The sequence below is a fragment of the Triticum dicoccoides genome, chromosome 2B (genome assembly GCF_002162155.2).
Source record: "Triticum dicoccoides isolate Atlit2015 ecotype Zavitan chromosome 2B, WEW_v2.0, whole genome shotgun sequence".
NCBI classification, from domain to species: domain Eukaryota; kingdom Viridiplantae; phylum Streptophyta; class Magnoliopsida; order Poales; family Poaceae; genus Triticum; species Triticum dicoccoides.
In genome coordinates this window covers 398,302,038-398,319,299 of record NC_041383.1, presented here as the reverse complement: position 1 = coordinate 398,319,299, position 17,262 = coordinate 398,302,038, and positions in this window count along the sequence as shown.

Below are 17,262 nucleotides of genomic sequence, written 5' to 3'. Positions count from 1 at the left end.
TCCATCCAGCAGCAGCACAACGGCGTGGTGGTGGTGGAGGAGCGTGGCAATCCTGCAGGGCTTCGCCAAGCACCTACGGGAGAGGAGGAGGTGTCACGGGAGGGAGGGAGGCGCCAAGGGCTCAGGTATGGATGCCCTCCCTCCCCTCCACTATATATAGGGGCAGGGGAGAAGGGGGAGGCGCAGCCTTGCCCCCTACTCCAAGAAAGGGGTGCGGCTAAGGAGGGGGGAGGAGTCCATCCTCCCCAAGGCACCTCGGAGGTGCCTTCCCCCTTTAGGACTCTCCCCCTTTTCCTTTATCTTGGCGCATGGGCCTCTAGGGGCTGGTGCCCTTGGCCCATGTAGGCCAAGGCGCACCCCCTACAGCCCATGTGGCCCCCCGGGGCAGGTGGCCCCACCCGGTGGGCCCCCGGGACCCTTCCGGTGGTCCCGGTACAATACCGATGACCCCGAAACTTGTCCCGATGGCCGAAACAGGACTTCCTATATATAAATCTTTACCTCCGGACCATTCCGGAACTCCTCGTGACGTTCGGGATCTCATCCGGGACTCCGAACAACATTCGGTAACCACATACAAGCTTCCTTTATAACCCTAGCGTCATCGAACCTTAAGTGTGTAGACCCTACGGGTTCGGGAGACATGCAGACATGACCGAGACGTTCTCCGGTCAATAACCAACAGCGGGATCTGGATACCCATGTTGGCTCCCACATGTTCCACGATGATCTCATCGGATGAACCACGATGTCAAGGACTCAATCGATACCGTATTCAATTCCCTTTGTCTGTCGGTATGTTACTTGCCCGAGATTCGATCGTCGGTATCCAATACCTTGTTCAATCTCGTTACCGGCAAGTCACTTTACTCGTTCCGTAACACATCATCCCGTGATCAACTCCTTGGTCACATTGCGCATATGATGATGTCTTACCGAGTGGGCCCAGAGATACCTCTCCGTTTACACGGAGTGACAAATCCCAGTCTCGATCCGCATAAAACAATAGATACTTTCGGAGATACCTGTAGTGCACCTTTATAGTCACCCAGTTACGTTGTGACGTTTGATACACCCAAAGCACTCCTACGGTATCCAGGAGTTACACGATCTCATGGTCAAAGGAAGAGATACTTGACATTGGCAAAGCTCTAGCAAACGAACTACACGATCTTTTGTGCTAGTCTTAGGATTGGGTCTTGTCCATCACATCATTCTCCTAATGATGTGATCCCGTTATCAACGACATCCAATGTCCATAGCCAGGAAACCATGACTATCTGTTGATCACAACGAGCTAGTCAACTAGAGGCTCACTAGGGACATATTGTGGTCTATGTATTCACACGTGTATTACGATTTCCGGATAATACAGTTATAGCATGAATAAAAGACAATTATCATGAACAAGGAAATATAATAATAATACTTTTATTATTGCCTCTAGGGCATATTTCCAACAGTCTCCCACTTGCACTAGAGTCAATAATCCAGTTCACATCGCCATGTGATTAACACTCACAGGTCACATCGCCATGTGACTAATACCTAAGAGTTTACTAGAGTCAGTAGTCTAGTTCACATCACTATGTGATTAACACTCAATGAGTTTTATGTTTGATCATGTTGCTTGTGAGAGAGGTTTTAGTCAACAGGTCTGAACCTTTCAGATCCGTGTGTGCTTTACAAATCTCTATGTCATCTCCTAGATGCAGCTACCACGCTCTATTTGGAGCTATTCCAAACAACTGTTCTACTTGGAGCTATTCTAAATTATTGCTCCATTATATGTATCCGGTCTCTCTACTCAGAGCTATCCGGATAGGTGTCAAGCTTGCATCGTCGTAACCTTTACGACGAACTCTTTTACCACCTCCATAATCGAGAAAATTCCTTAGTCCACTAGTTACTAAGGATAACTTTGACCGCTGTCCTGTGAGCCATTCTTGGATCACTCTTGTACCCCTTGACTGACTCATGGCAAGGCACACTTCAGGTGTGGTACACAGCATAGCATACTGAAGAGCCTACGTCTTAAGCATAGGGGACGACCTTCGTCCTTTCTCTCTATTATGCCGTGGTCGAGCTTTAAGTCTTAACTTCGTACCTTACAACTTAGGCAAGAACTCCTTCTTTGACTGGTCCATCTTGAACACCTTCAAGATCATGTCAAGGTATGTGCTCATTTGAAAGTACCATTAAGCGTTTTGATCTATCCTTATAGATCTTGATGCTCAATGCTCAAGCAGCTTAATCCAGGCTTTCCATTGAAAAACACCTTTCAAATAACCCTATATGCTTTCTAGAAATTCTACATCATTTCTGATCATCAATATGTCAACAACATATACTCATCAGAAATTCTATAGTGCTCCCACTCACTTCTTTGGAAATACAAGTTTCTCATAAACTTTGTACAAACCCAAAATCTTTGATCATCATCAAAGCATACATTCCAACTCCGAGATGCTCACTCCAGTCCTTAGAAGGATTGCTGGAGCTTTGCATACTTATTAGCATCTTTCGGGATTGACAAAACCTTCCGGTTGTATCACATACAACCTTTCCTCAAGAAAATCGTCGAGGAAACAATGTTTTGACATCCTATCTGCAAGATTTCATAAATAATGCAGTAATCGCTAATATAATTCCAACAGACTCTTAGCATCGCTACGAGTGAGAAAATCTCATCGTAGTCAACTCCTTGAACTTGTCGGAAAACATCTTAACGACAACTCGAGCTTTCTTAATGGTAATTCTTACCATCATTGTCTGTCTTCCTTTTAAAATCCATCCGTACTCATTTGCCTTACGACCATCGAGCCGTTCTGCCAAAGTCTTCACTTTGTTTTCATACATGGATCCTCTCTCGGATTTTATGGCCTCAAGCCATTTATCAGAATCCGGGCCCACCATCGCTTCTCCATAGCTCGTAGGCTCATTGTTGTCTAGCAACATGACTTCAAGACAGGATTACGTACCACTCTGAAGTAGTACGCATCCTTGTCATCCTACGAGGTTTGGGAGTGACTTGATCCGAAGTTTCATGATCAATATCATAAGCTTCCACTTCAATTGGTGTAGGTGCCACAGGAACAACTCCCTGTGCCCTGTCACACACTAGTTGAAGAGACGGTTCAATAACCTCATCAAGTCTCCACCAACCTCCCACTCAACTCTTTCGAGAGAAACCTTTCCTCGAGAAAGGACCCGATTCTAGAAACAATCCCTTATTGCTTTCGGATCTGAATTAGGAGGTATACCCAACTGTTTTGGGTTTCCTATGAAGATGCATTTTATCCGCTTTGGGTTCGAGCTTATCAACCTGAAACTTTTTCATATAAGCGTCGCAGCCCCAAACTTTTAAGAAACGACAACTTAGGTTTCTCTAAACCATAATTCATACGGTGTCATCTCAACGGAATTACGTGGTGCCCTATTTAAAGTGAATGTGGTTATCTCTAATGCCTAACCCATGAACGATAGTGGTAATTCGATAAGAGACATCATGGTACGCACCATATCCAATAGGGTGCAACTATGATGTTCGGACACACCATCACACTATGGTGTTCCAGGCGGTATTAATTGTGAAACAATTTCCACAATGTCTTAATTGTGTGCCAAAACTCGTAACTCAGATATTCATCTCTATGATCATATCATAGACATTTTATCCTCTTGTCACAGTGATCTGCTACTTCACTCTGAAATTACTTGAACCATTCAATAATTCAGACTTGTGTTTCATCAAGTAAATATTCTCAACATCTACTCGAATCATCTGTGAAGTAAGAACATAATGATATTCACTGCATGCCTCAGCACTCATTGGACTGCACACATCAAAATGTGTTGCTTCCAACAAGTTGCTATCTTGTTCCATTTTACTGAAACCGAGGCTTTTCAGTCATCTTGCCTATGTGGTATGATTTGCATATCTCAAGTGATCCAAAATCAAGTGAGTTCAAATGATCCATCTGCATGGAGTTTCTTCATGCATATATATACCAATAGACATGGTTCGCATGTCTCAAACTTTTCAAAAATGAGTGAGTCCAAAGATCCATCAACATGGAGCTTCTTCATGCGTTTTATACCATTATGACTTACATGGCAGTGTCACAAGTAAGTGGTACTATCATTACTATCTTATATCTTTTGGCATGAAAATGTGTATCCCTACGATCAAGATTCAATAAACCATTCCTTTAGGTGCAAGAGCACTTATTCAGGTTTAATACTAATCTTGATGGTAGAGGGAGCGTGCGATGTTAGATCACATCAAGCTTGGAAACACTTCCAACACATATCGTCAGCTCACCTTTAGCCAGTCTCCGTTTTATTCCGTAGCTTTTATTTCGAGTTACTAACACTTAGCAACCGAACCGGTATCTAATCCCCTGGTGCTACTAGGAGTACTAGTAAAGTACACATTAACATAATGTATATCCAATATACTTCTATCGACCTTGCCAGCCTTCTCATCTACCAAGTATCTAGGGTAATGCTGCTCCAGTAGCTGTTCCCCTTATTACAGAAGCACTTAGTCTCGGGTTTGGGTTCAACCTTGGGTTTTCTTCACTAGTGCAGCAACCGATTTGCCGTTTCATGAAGTATCCCTTCTTGCCCTTGCCCTTCTTGAAACTAGTGGTTTCACCAACCATCAACAATTGATGCTCCTTCTTGATTTCTACTTTCGCGGTGTCAAACATCGCGAATACCTCAAGGATCATCATATCTATCCCTGATATGTTATAGTTCATCACGAAGCTCTAGCAGCTTGGCGGCAATGACTTTGGAGAAACATCACTATCTCATTTGGAAGATCAACTCCCACTTGATTCAAGTGATTGTTACACTCAGACAATCTGAGCACAAGCTCAACGATTGAGCTTTTCTCCCTTAGTTTGTAGGCTAAGAAAATTGTCGGAGGTCTTATACCTCTTGACGTGGGCACGAGCCTGAAATCCCAATTTCAGCCCTCGAAACATCGCATATGTTCCACGACGTTTCGAAAACGTCTTTGGTGCCTCTACTTAAACCATTTAACTGAACTATCACGTAGTTATCAAAACGTGTATGTTCGATGTTCGAAACATCCACAAACGACGTTTGGGGTTCAGTACACTGAGCAGTGCATTAAGGACATAAGCGTTCTAGTGTCCGCATAATCGCTACTGTCAACTTTCAACTATATTTTCTCTAGGAACATATCTAAAATAGTAGAACTAAAGTGCGAGCTACGACATAATTTGCAAAAGGTCTTTTGACTATGTTCAAGATAATTAAGTTCATCTTATGAACTCCCACTTAGATAGACATCCCTCTGGTCATCTAAGTGATCACATGATCCGAGTCAACTAGGCCGTGTCCGATCATCACGTGAGACGGACTAGTCATCATCGGTGAACATCTTCATGTTGATCGTATCTACTATACGACTCATGCTCGACCTTTTGGTCTTCGTGTTCCGAGGCCATGTCTGCACATGCTAGGATCGTCAAGTTAACCCTAAGTGTTTTCGCTGTGTAAAACTGTCTTACACCCGTTGTATGTGAACGTAAGAATCCATCACACCCGATCATCACGTGGTGCTTAGAAGCGACGAACTGTAGCAACGGTGCACAGTTAGGGGAGAACACTTCTTGAAATTGTTGTAAGGGATCATCTTATTTACTACCGTCGTCCTAAGTAAACAAGATGCATAAACATAATAAACATCACATGCAATTATATAGTAGTGACATGATATGGCCAATATCATATAGCTCCATTGATCTCCATCTTCGGGGCTCCATGATCATCATCGTCACCGGCATGACACCATGATCTCCATCATCATGATCTCCATCATCGTGTCTTCATGAAGTTGTCACGCCAACGACTACTTCTACTTCTATGGCTAACGCGTTTAGCAATAAAGTAAAGGAAGTTACATGGCGTTCTTCAATGACACGCAGGTCATACAAAAATAAAGACAACTACTATGGCTCCTGCCGGTTGTCATACTCATCGACATGCAAGTCGTGATTCCTATTACAAGAACATGATCAATCTCATACATCACATATATTCATTCATCACATCCTTTGGCCATATCACATCACATAGCATACCCTGCAAAAACAAGTTAGACGTCCTCTAATTGTTGTTTGCATGTTTTACGTGGCTGCAATGGGTTTCTAGCAAGAACGTTTCTTACCTACGCAAAACCACAACGTGATATGCCAATTGCTATTTACCCTTCATAAGGACCCTTTTCATCGAATCCGTTCCGACTAAAGTGGGAGAGACTGGCACCCGCTAGCCACCTTATGCACCAAGTGCATGTCAATCGGTGGAACCTGTCTCACGTAAGAGTACGTGTAAGGTCGGTCCGGGCCGCTTCATCCTACAATACCGTCGAAACAAGATTGGACTAGTAACGGTAAGCATATTGAACAACATCAACGCCCACAACTACTTTGTGTTCTACTCGTGCAAAGAATCTACGCAATAAACCTGGCTCTGATACCACTGTTGGGGAACGTAGCAGAAATTCAAAAAATTTCCTACGTAACACCAAGATCTATCTATGGAGAGACCAGCAACGAGTAGAAAGGGGAGTGCATCTACATACCCTTGTAGATCGTTAAGCGGAAGCGTTCAAGTGAACGGGGTTGATGGAGTCGTACTCGTCGTGATTCAAATCACCGATGACCAAGTGCCGAACGGACGGCACCTCCGCGTTCAACACACGTACAGCCCGGTGACGTCTCCCACGCCTTGATCCAGCAAGGAGAGAGGGAGAGGTTGAGGAAGACTCCATCCAGCAGCAGCACAACGGCGTGGTGGTGGTGGAGGAGCGTGGCAATCCTGCAGGGCTTCGCCAAGCACCTACGGGAGAGGAGGAGGTGTCACGGGAGGGAGGGAGGCGCCAAGGGCTCAGGTATGGATGCCCTCCCTCCCCTCCACTATATATAGGGGCAGGGGAGAAGGGGGAGGCGCAGCCTTGCCCCCTACTCCAAGAAAGGGGTGCGGCTAAGGAGGGGGGAGGAGTCCATCCTCCCCAAGGCACCTCGGAGGTGCCTTCCCCCTTTAGGACTCTCCCCTTTTTCCTTTATCTTGGCGCATGGGCCTCTAGGGGCTGGTGCCCTTGGCCCATGTAGGCCAAGGCGCACCCCCTACAGCCCATGTGGCCCCCCGGGGCAGGTGGCCCCACCCGGTGGGCCCCCGGGACCCTTCCGGTGGTCCCGGTTCAATACCGATGACCCCGAAACTTGTCCCGATGGCCGAAACAGGACTTCCTATATATAAATCTTTACCTCCGAACCATTCCGGAACTCCTCGTGACGTCCGAGATCTCATCCGGGACTCCGAACAACATTCGGTAACCACATACAAGCTTCCTTTATAACCCTAGCGTCATCGAACCTTAAGTGTGTAGACCCTACGGGTTCGGGAGACATGCAGACATGACCGAGACGTTCTCCGGTCAATAACCAACAGCGGGATCTGGATACCCATGTTGGCTCCCACATGTTCCACGATGATCTCATCGGATGAACCACGATGTCAAGGACTCAATCGATACCGTATTCAATTCCCTTTGTCTGTCGGTATGTTACTTGCCCGAGATTCGATCGTCGGTATCCAATACCTTGTTCAATCTCGTTACCGGCAAGTCACTTTACTCGTTCCGTAACACATCATCCCGTGATCAACTCCTTGGTCACATTGCGCATATGATGATGTCTTACCGAGTGGGCCCAGAGATACCTCTCCGTTTACACGGAGTGACAAATCCCAGTCTCGATCCGCATAAAACAATAGATACTTTCGGAGATACCTGTAGTGCACCTTTATAGTCACCCAGTTACGTTGTGACGTTTGATACACCCAAAGCACTCCTACGGTATCCAGGAGTTACACGATCTCATGGTCAAAGGAAGAGATACTTGACATTGGCAAAGCTCTAGCAAACGAACTACACGATCTTTTGTGCTAGTCTTAGGATTGGGTCTTGTCCATCACATCATTCTCCTAATGATGTGATCCCGTTATCAACGACATCCAATGTCCATAGCCAGGAAACCATGACTATCTGTTGATCACAACGAGCTAGTCAACTAGAGGCTCACTAGGGACATATTGTGGTCTATGTATTCACACGTGTATTACGATTTCCGAATAATACAGTTATAGCATGAATAAAAGACAATTATCATGAACAAGGAAATATAATAATAATACTTTTATTATTGCCTCTAGGGCATATTTCCAACAAATACGCCTCCATTGTAAGCCGGAATTTTTATAACACGGCCACTTATAGCCTTTGAGAAAATCAAGAATTGATAACCCTTTTGAGACACCAATTTCAATCTTTGATGATGGGCTTGAAATTAATCATTTATGTAAGTCATAGCTCTGTAAATCCTACACAGAGTTTAAACAACATATGCCCTGGCGGCCTAACGTCAAAAGCCAAGGCGGGTAACAACCCAAACATAATATAGTTTCTATGCAATTATGGAAAAGACTAGGATTAAGGCCATTCAAGCCTAAACATACTCGCGACTTAACGTCAAAAGCTAGTGCGGGTTATCCAACCTCGCATATTTATATAATCAAGAAAACATACCTGTAGAAATTGGCTAATACTGCCGGCTTACATCGTCGTATCCAATAAGGGCAATAATCCAATGATTGATAAGCGCATGATTCGAATGACGCAATCCAAAATAGACCGGCGACTTAAAGTCCATAGCCAAGGCCGGTTTAAACATAATTATGTATAAACAATATCATACATGTGATATTGAATCGTACTACCGGTTTATGATACCTGTGCAGTAAGGGAGATAACCCGATCTTTAGAAGCCAAGACTTCCAAATGTTTGATGATTGCCATATGCTGGCAACTTTATCGTCCAAAGCCAAGCCGGGTTAAATTTAAACCACACTTAAAATTAGATCTGAACCAAAAAAGTCTCAAGACAAAATCCAAAAATTGTTTTCAAAAAACTTAAACCAGATAAGAAGAAATAATCAAGGCTTCTGATTCGAATACAATCAGTAAACCGTTCCAAAGGGGGTAAGCTAGGATTCGAATACGATCATGTAGCCCCCAGTGGCTTTGGCGTTGCGCCGATCAAGAGGGTACCGACAGCTATGTTCTCTTTGGTTCGAATACGACCTATGTTTGAACAGGAAGCCCCCTAATGACCTTGAGAGTTTTTTAACGACTCTGATTCGAATACGATCAAAGTCGGTTCCCAAAAGGGGTTGAGCTATGATTCGAATACGATCAAGAAGCCCCCTAGTGAGCTCAGTAGTGTGCCGATCAAGAGGGTACCGACAGCTATGTTCTCTTTGGTTCGAATACGACCTATGTTCGAACAGGAAGCCCCCTAATGATCATAAGGTTTAATGGCTATGATTCGAATACGATCATGAGCCGGACCAAGAGGGGTTAAAACTATGATTCGATTATGATCCAGCCCCCAAATGATCAATTGTTTTTATCAGCTATGATTCAGATACGATCCAGAAGCTGTGCCAAAGGATTTAAGCTAGATTCGAATACGATCAGCCCCCAGTTTGTCTTTGGAGCGGGGTACCTATGTTTGAGTTGTGCTTTGCAACAGACTCTCTTTGGTCCCTTTATTTTTTCTCGAGAACTCAACTTTGCAAGAGATAATTTTTTTTGAACCGGAATTTTTAAAACCAGATTTGAGAGCTTCAGAGCTTTGTGGGAGACGGGATTTCCCTTGAACGGGATGGTAAACCAAAAGCATCATTATGAGCCGGAATTTTTCTGACGGCCTTTTAAATTTTCATTGATAGAGCAGTAATCTCCGGGGCCGGGTTATTTTTCCCTCCAATGACCCGGAATTCTTGAATGCATTGAAAACGGCCAATTCTGCCGAGTCATACCATTGTAGCCCCCCGAGTCTCAAGACGACTCGAGGAGTTGGCTTGAGATTCTCCATATTTGACCATAGCAGAAGGTGTATATCATTGGCGTTGACAGCGTGATGTGAATTCACAGAAGGTTGACGTGACTGCGCCGGGTTGTAAATGATCCCGTATGAGCCGTGTCAGCAACTCGGCCAATGGCTCCTTCCAACTAGCTATTTGAAGTTAACCAAACTGTAGTGGCGGCGACTTGCGTGTCTGCCCATTGAGCCATCCAGTGCAGACGGCGGCTGATAATACATGATAATTTGCCTCCAATTTGTTGAAAGAAAATCGGGCTACCCAAGCAGTGACTTGCTCATACTTAATAAAACTGCTCATGCAGACAGATGTGGCCCTCGTGTGTCGATGGAGACCAGGCCGCAATAGACGGATGGTAGAGACGTCCACAGTATTAGAGGTGGCTCGGAAAGATGAACCGGTCGCGGCGTTGTAAACCGGTGCGGACGGGTGAATCAATCACGGCGTTGTAAGCCGGTGCGGACGAGAGAGTCGGCCGTGGCGTTGTAAGTCAGTGCGGACGAGAGAGTCGGTCGCGGCATTGTAAGCCAGTGCCGACGAGAGAGCCGGCCGTGGCGTTGTAAGCCTGTGCGGATGTTCGAGTCAATCACAGGCGTGGGGTCAGCCACGTGGACGGGCGAGTTAGCCGCGTCGCGTTGATGTAAATTGGGCCGCAGAGGCGGCGGTTTGCATGCGTGTTCGTCGAGCAACATGACACGGTCAGATGCTGGCGCGTGATAATGATGGTGCAAGCTATACATCCATGACACGGCCATCGCTCTTGCAGTGAATAATTGTCCTGCATAAACAATATTGGCGACCAAGGCAAAGATAAACTGCTCTTTTGACAAATATAAGATGTGCTAATAAGAAAACTTTGAATGGATATCACCTGATTTGTTCGGATGACGGATGATCCGTTCAACGCAACAGAGACGGCTCAGACAGACCGGCGACTCAATATTGCCCCCAGCGGCTCAACATGGCAGAGGTGGCTTTGCTCTTCAATGGACCGTCTCGATAGAAATGGGCGCAGCTACGGTTCTGGAACAGGCGACCACACGCAGGGGCGCAGAGTGACGGCAACTTGAAATAGCAGAGGTTCACGGCGTTGGAAACCGTAAGTATTTAACCTGTTGTATCTGACGGAATAAAAGGATCAGGGGTGGCTCAACAGACGGCGACTTAGGCCAGTCGGTGATAGGGGATCAAGCGGCTGCCGCGAGGCAAACCCATGGCGGTGGCTTAGCGCAAGCGAGCCTCAGTAGATGAGCGGCGACGCAATGGACGTGGAGCCAGCCGGCCGTAGGCAGCGACTCACAGGTGGCCACCGGCTCAGCGCACAGCATGGGAACCGGCCAGCGCGCCCGCAATGGCGACTGACGGGAGGTGACTGGAGGACAGCAGTGACCGGCCAAGGCGGCTTTAATAGTGGAGGCGCGCCGGCAGAAGCGCGCAGCTCGACGAGAGGTCCATGCGGGGGCAGCTCTGACCCACCTTTTGACAGTAGTCTCCATATTAGTAGCCATCAATTAGCGCTCCTGTAAATCCACTGTGTCTTCTACTCATGTGATTCTGATTAGTACCCATGTATTCACTTTGGCCAAGTAGTACTGTAATTTAATAGGAAAATTGTGATTCCGAGGTTGGAAAATCATGCAACTACTGCTAGAAGAGAACAACTAGTACTGTATTTTAATAGGAGTACTAGTCCTACGATCATACCACGATGACTGCTTTTCTGTATTTTGTAGGATAACCAAAAGAATGATCTGGGTGTACAACTTGTAATGCTTGAGTTTCGTGCATGGCGACATCTGTGATCAATACTTTGCCACCACGGGGTTGTACTAACGACAGCAGGTGCAGAGGCTGGCCTCAGGACTCGTGGAACGCGCGGACAGCATCACATCAGAATTGGCTGTTCGATCGCTATCCGGCTGTCATTACGCCGTTTGGGCCGCGAATTTAACTTTTTCCTTCAAGTGGCTGGTCCTTTTCTTGATCGGTTTGTTCAAAGCACATGATGTGGACTCCTTGTAGGATTCGTGCGTGAGTACCGTCACATGGCAGATCACGATGACAATTACGTGTTCTTCTTGCTCCGACTGGGAGCCGGCAAATTTTGATGAATCGCAGGAGGTGACACACAAACGAAATCGATCTTCTATCGGTCTTGATGGATTGTAGATCGCAACGGCGGTACACAGACCCAACCCTAATATCTTTTGATCTTAATTTCTTATACGCCGGGTAATCCTGAGTGATTGCTCCATGCCGGCTCTTTCTTTATTCGTCCAATTGCGAGCTTCTCGATCCCTGAAGGGCTCCTTCCAAGAACTCAACACCACCGTGCGCGAGCCCCACGGTGGGCGCCAACTGTCGTGGAATTGTCACGGTAGATGTCTTTAGTGTCAGGACTTAGTCGCGAGGCCAACACATCTATCTGGTAGCTTGAGAGGGGTTGATCGGGACGAGAGACGCAACACACAAGACAAGGATTTAGACAGCTTCGGGCCTCGGGAAACATCATCCGGTAATAGCCCTATATGTTGTTTGTGGCTAGATCTCATTATGCTCATCAGGGAGACGCCGCATAAGCCGGCTCCGCTTAGTTGTGTCTAGCCTTAGAGATTGTTTCTTGCTTGTCCCTCTCGGGGAGCCCTGCCCCTCCTTATATATGTTGAAGGGGCGAGTTACATGACTAGTCCTAGTAGGATTAGGATTACTCTCTTACAAGTGGAGTCCTAGTCTTACTTCCTTTGTAGGAGAATATTTCTTATGCTTTCCTCTTAAACCGGCCCACCATAACATGAGCCGGCCTTCTGGGCCTTGGGCCTAGTCTTCTATCTGACCCGCCGTTAGGGCTATCCGTGAGTCGCCAGGCTCGTGAGTCGCCACTCCAGCAGGTTACCAATGAAAACGCCAAGCCCGGCCAGGTCATACCGCGGGGTGTATCCCCAACACATCCAGTGTTTCTTCCCTTAATACTACCTCCGTCCTGGTTTATTGGTCCCCATGATAATTTGTGCCAAATTTTGATCATAAATTGAACTAACAAAATGTTCATGCATGTCACAAAAAATAAATCATTAAAAACTATGTTCAAATACGAATCCAACAATATATTTTTTGTTAACATACACTAACATTGTGTCTCCTTTCAATGAAATGAAACACAAAGTCTTTGGATTTTCTTGAAGAAAAAAAATCTTTGGTCAAAATTTAGCACAAATTATAAAGGGGACCAATAAATTAGGACAGAGGTATTAGATAAGTGGCAAAATGGGAACACATTGTTGCAAACGCCACACCCTATGGCGTCTCTACTTGATTTTTTTTCAAAACTATCATGTTTTTTGTAGTATTTTCGGAAACTATAGCGCAGTTTGAAAGAAACGCAAAATTGTGACCCTGTCGGCCTGGATTGGCCGAAAAGGCAGTTTTCGGCCAGGCCATGGCCGAAGTAGGCCTTTCGGCCGCGCTTGGGCCGAAGACGTGCGTAGCTGGGCCGAAAAGTCTGTGTCGGCGGGGGCCCGGCCGAAAATAGTAGCTTCGGTTACCAGGCGGCCGAAGCGGGCCGTTTTCGGCCAACCGGCGACCGAAGTAGGCCTTTTCGGCCAGGCTTTGACCGAAGCTGTTTTCGGCCACGTATCGGACGAAAAGGTGCGGATAAGCACCGTCTCGCCGTCTCGCTGCCTCTGTTCTTCGTTTCTGTTTCCCTTTCTCTCTCTTAGTTCTTCTCTGTACCTCACCCCCCCGCGCCGATCTCCTCCATTTGCCATCCATTTGCATATCCAGCCCACAAAATCGGTAGATCATATCAATCCCCGCCGGCCTACAGTGTTATTTTTGCTATGGGATAGTTTTTGATGTGTTTTGGGGAGGAGCAGCCATGGTGGGGAGGAGGAGCCATGGTGGAGAGGAGGACGGGTAGTAGGTGGTGGTGACTAGTAGCAGCAGCTACAGAGGAGGAGGTGGTGAGGAGGAGGAGGAGGAGCAGGTTGGGGGCTGACCGGAGTTGAACCTCCGGTCGTCGGGGGCGGCGTTGTCGTTCTCCGGTGGTGCAAATACTTCGCGAGGTGGCCGGTGCCGCTGAGTCGAAGAGAGAAGCAAGAAGCGGACACACGCTTCGAAGGTATAATCACGTCGTCACAAATTTTATCTAAATTGTATAGTTTAGTTAGTGTATATAAGTCATATTGTGAATTTTAGTGTTAATATATTTGTGGAGGCATTTTAGCGCATAGTTCGTGTAGCGGATAATATTAGTGTTCGTTGTGATTAATGAGAAGTTGGCAATGTCTGACAGGTGAAAATGTCTGAATCAGTAAATCTGAATGTTTACTACAGCGCTGGTAATGTTCGATATAATGAGTTGGGGGTTGATCTTAGCGAGTTTAAAAATGGCGTCATGACACTAGCAGACCCGGACAGACTGGACATTAGACAGTTGAAGTACTGGTTGACAACTAGTTTCGGGCTGGATCCTGAAGTATGTTCCGTTAGTATTCATGCATTGTGGACCAAATCTTGTAAAAATGTAAAGTGGGAGTTGATGCCGGTAGATAGGAGCCAGCATTGGTTGTCCTTGTTAAGACGGTGCCGAGACCGTAGAATCCACCCATATGCACTTGTGCAACCTGTGCCGAAGGAGGTGAATACCGTACAAGTACACAGGGGGTATGAAACCGGTCAGGGCAGTGAAGTGGCGACCGAGATTGTTTTATCCGGGTCACAGCCACAATATGTGTATGCTAGCCAACCCGAGAAAGAGTTGGAGTACGTGGCACACAATGTTTGTGGTCCTGATACTGGGCAGAGTAGCCAGTCGATAATATTAGCTGGTTCTGGTTTTGCTGATGGGGATGAGGAAGGGGATGAAATGCAGAGGGTGATGGAGGAAGAGGACGAAGATGGATTGGTGGAGGAACTGGATTCTGAAAATTCCGAGGATGAAGTGGAGGTACCGATTCCTTCTGCGTGGGAGCAGGACATATCCACCGGCCTTACGGTCAACGATGGCCATGAGACTCCATGGCAGTATAATCTGAACCAAGTACAGATAGGGGGTATGTTTGATACAAAGAAAAAATTGAAGTATGCGGTGATAAAGTGGGCTATGTCTACGCAGAGGGTTTTCCAGACACACATATCAAGTCCAACAAACTATACCGTGAAATGTGTTGAAACAAGTTGTCCTGGGAAGGTGCACGGGCACGTGCCGAAGTATGACATCCACTGGGTTGTCACCATTGTCGTCCCACATAATTGTGTGAGGAAGAACCTGCTGGTGAAGCATCCGAACCTGACTTCAAGTCTCATTGCGCAACTCATGTATACTGAGATAGTAGAGAAGAAAGATATGGAAGCAAAACACATCCAGACAGCAGTGAAGGTCAGATGGAATTATGTCATTCCTTATGGGAAGGCTTGGAGGGCTAAGCAGAAGGCTATGGAGGAAAGGTTTGGGACGTTCTTCGACTCGTATGATAATGTTGTCCGTCTCCTGGGCATACTGAAGGAGAGGAATCCCGGCACTTATGTGAATGTACAACACATGAGGTTGCTGAGTATACCAGATTTCAAGGTGTTGAAACGAGTGTTCTTCTCTTTTGGTATGTGTGTCGAAGCTTTCCAGCATTGTCCTCCTGTTATGTTTGTGGATGGTACATTCCTGGCCGGTTAGTATAGAGGGCAAATCCTGACTGCTATTGGTGTGGACGGGAACAATCAAATCATCCCACTTGCCATGGCGTTTGTGGAGGGTGAGAACTTTCTCAGCTGGGTATGGTTCTTCCGCCAAGTGAAAAATGCCATCGTGAAGGACCGACCAAACGTGTGTGTCATTCATGACAGACATGCTGGTATATTGAAGGCCGTGAGGACACTTCGTAATCCAACAGTTGACGAACCAACACCTTGGAGGGACTTGCAGAGCCGGTGGTGCATGCGCCATCTTGGGGCTAATTTTTTCTCACAGTTCAAGAACAAGCGGTTGATGAACTTGTTCAAAAAATTATGCAAGCAGAGCCAACAACGCAAATACGAATTTATTTGGTCAAAACTAGATGAGTTTACTAAGAAGCAGGTTCGTGCGAGGAAGAAAATGGAAGAAGATCAAGTTAAATTAGCAGCACTCATCGCGGAGCTAGAGGAGCCAGTAGGTCTTTGTGACTTGCCAGCAATTGACCCTCCTAATACTAGGAGAAAGAAGGGAAGGGCAATAAAGAATTTTTCTGAGTGGATAGAGAAAGAGCCTCCAGTGAATTGGTCTTTGCTGCACGACACACATGGAGCTAGGTATGGCCACATGACAACCAATCTTGCAGAGGTGTATAACTTTGTGCTGAGAGGGAATAGAGCATTGCCACTCACAGCTATTGTGGAGGCTGTATTCCATGGCACTTTGAGATATTTCAGAAAAAGGCATGAGTTAGCAAAAAAGCATATTGAAGAAAATCAGAACACACCTTATTGTAGCCGTGTCATGGAATACATGGCAAAGAAGATAGAGAAAGCAAAGAAGCACACTGTCAGACTCATAGGGAATCAAGAAAGGAGGTATGAGGTTCAGCTTCCTACCGATGGTTTTGGTTCTGGAAATGAGGTGAAGACACACGAGGTAAAAATTGGAACGAAATTTTATCCAACGTGTGAGTGTACATGCAACAAACCGAATTTGTTGCACCTAGCTTGCTCTCATGTGTTGGCTGCCTGTGGCCAGATTGAGTTGGATGCTATCTCCTTCGTGTCCCCATACTTTTTAAAAGAGGCAGTGCTCAACACCTGGACAGGAGAGATGACAGGGTTTAGAGTCGTTGGCAATTTCAACAAGGTAAACGACAGTGAGAGAGTATACATCCCGCATCCAGACCTTCGGCGAACAAGTAGGGGCAGGCGAAAGTCCCATCGCATCCGGAATGATATGGACCAGTCTGAAGCTGGTGGAGCAACCCGACAATGTTTGTTATGCGCGGCTTATGGGCATAGGATGAAATATTGTCCCGACCTGAACAAAGATGGTGCTTCCGCATCGACGAGTGCTTCCACACAGACGGCTGCGACAACAGGAGCAAGAGGCGGACGTGGTCGTGGCAGTCGAGGCCGAAGCCGTTGCTTAATGGTAACATCGATAGAAAGCACCGGGGTGCCCTATTGGAAGCGGGCAACAACTTAGACGTGTTGGTCACTCGTACCCCAAAGACTAACTGGCTGATACACAATTCATGGGTTGATAGGTACGTGTGCATATAACGGAGTCCATATAATGACTTACTATGTTTGACATACTTTTCA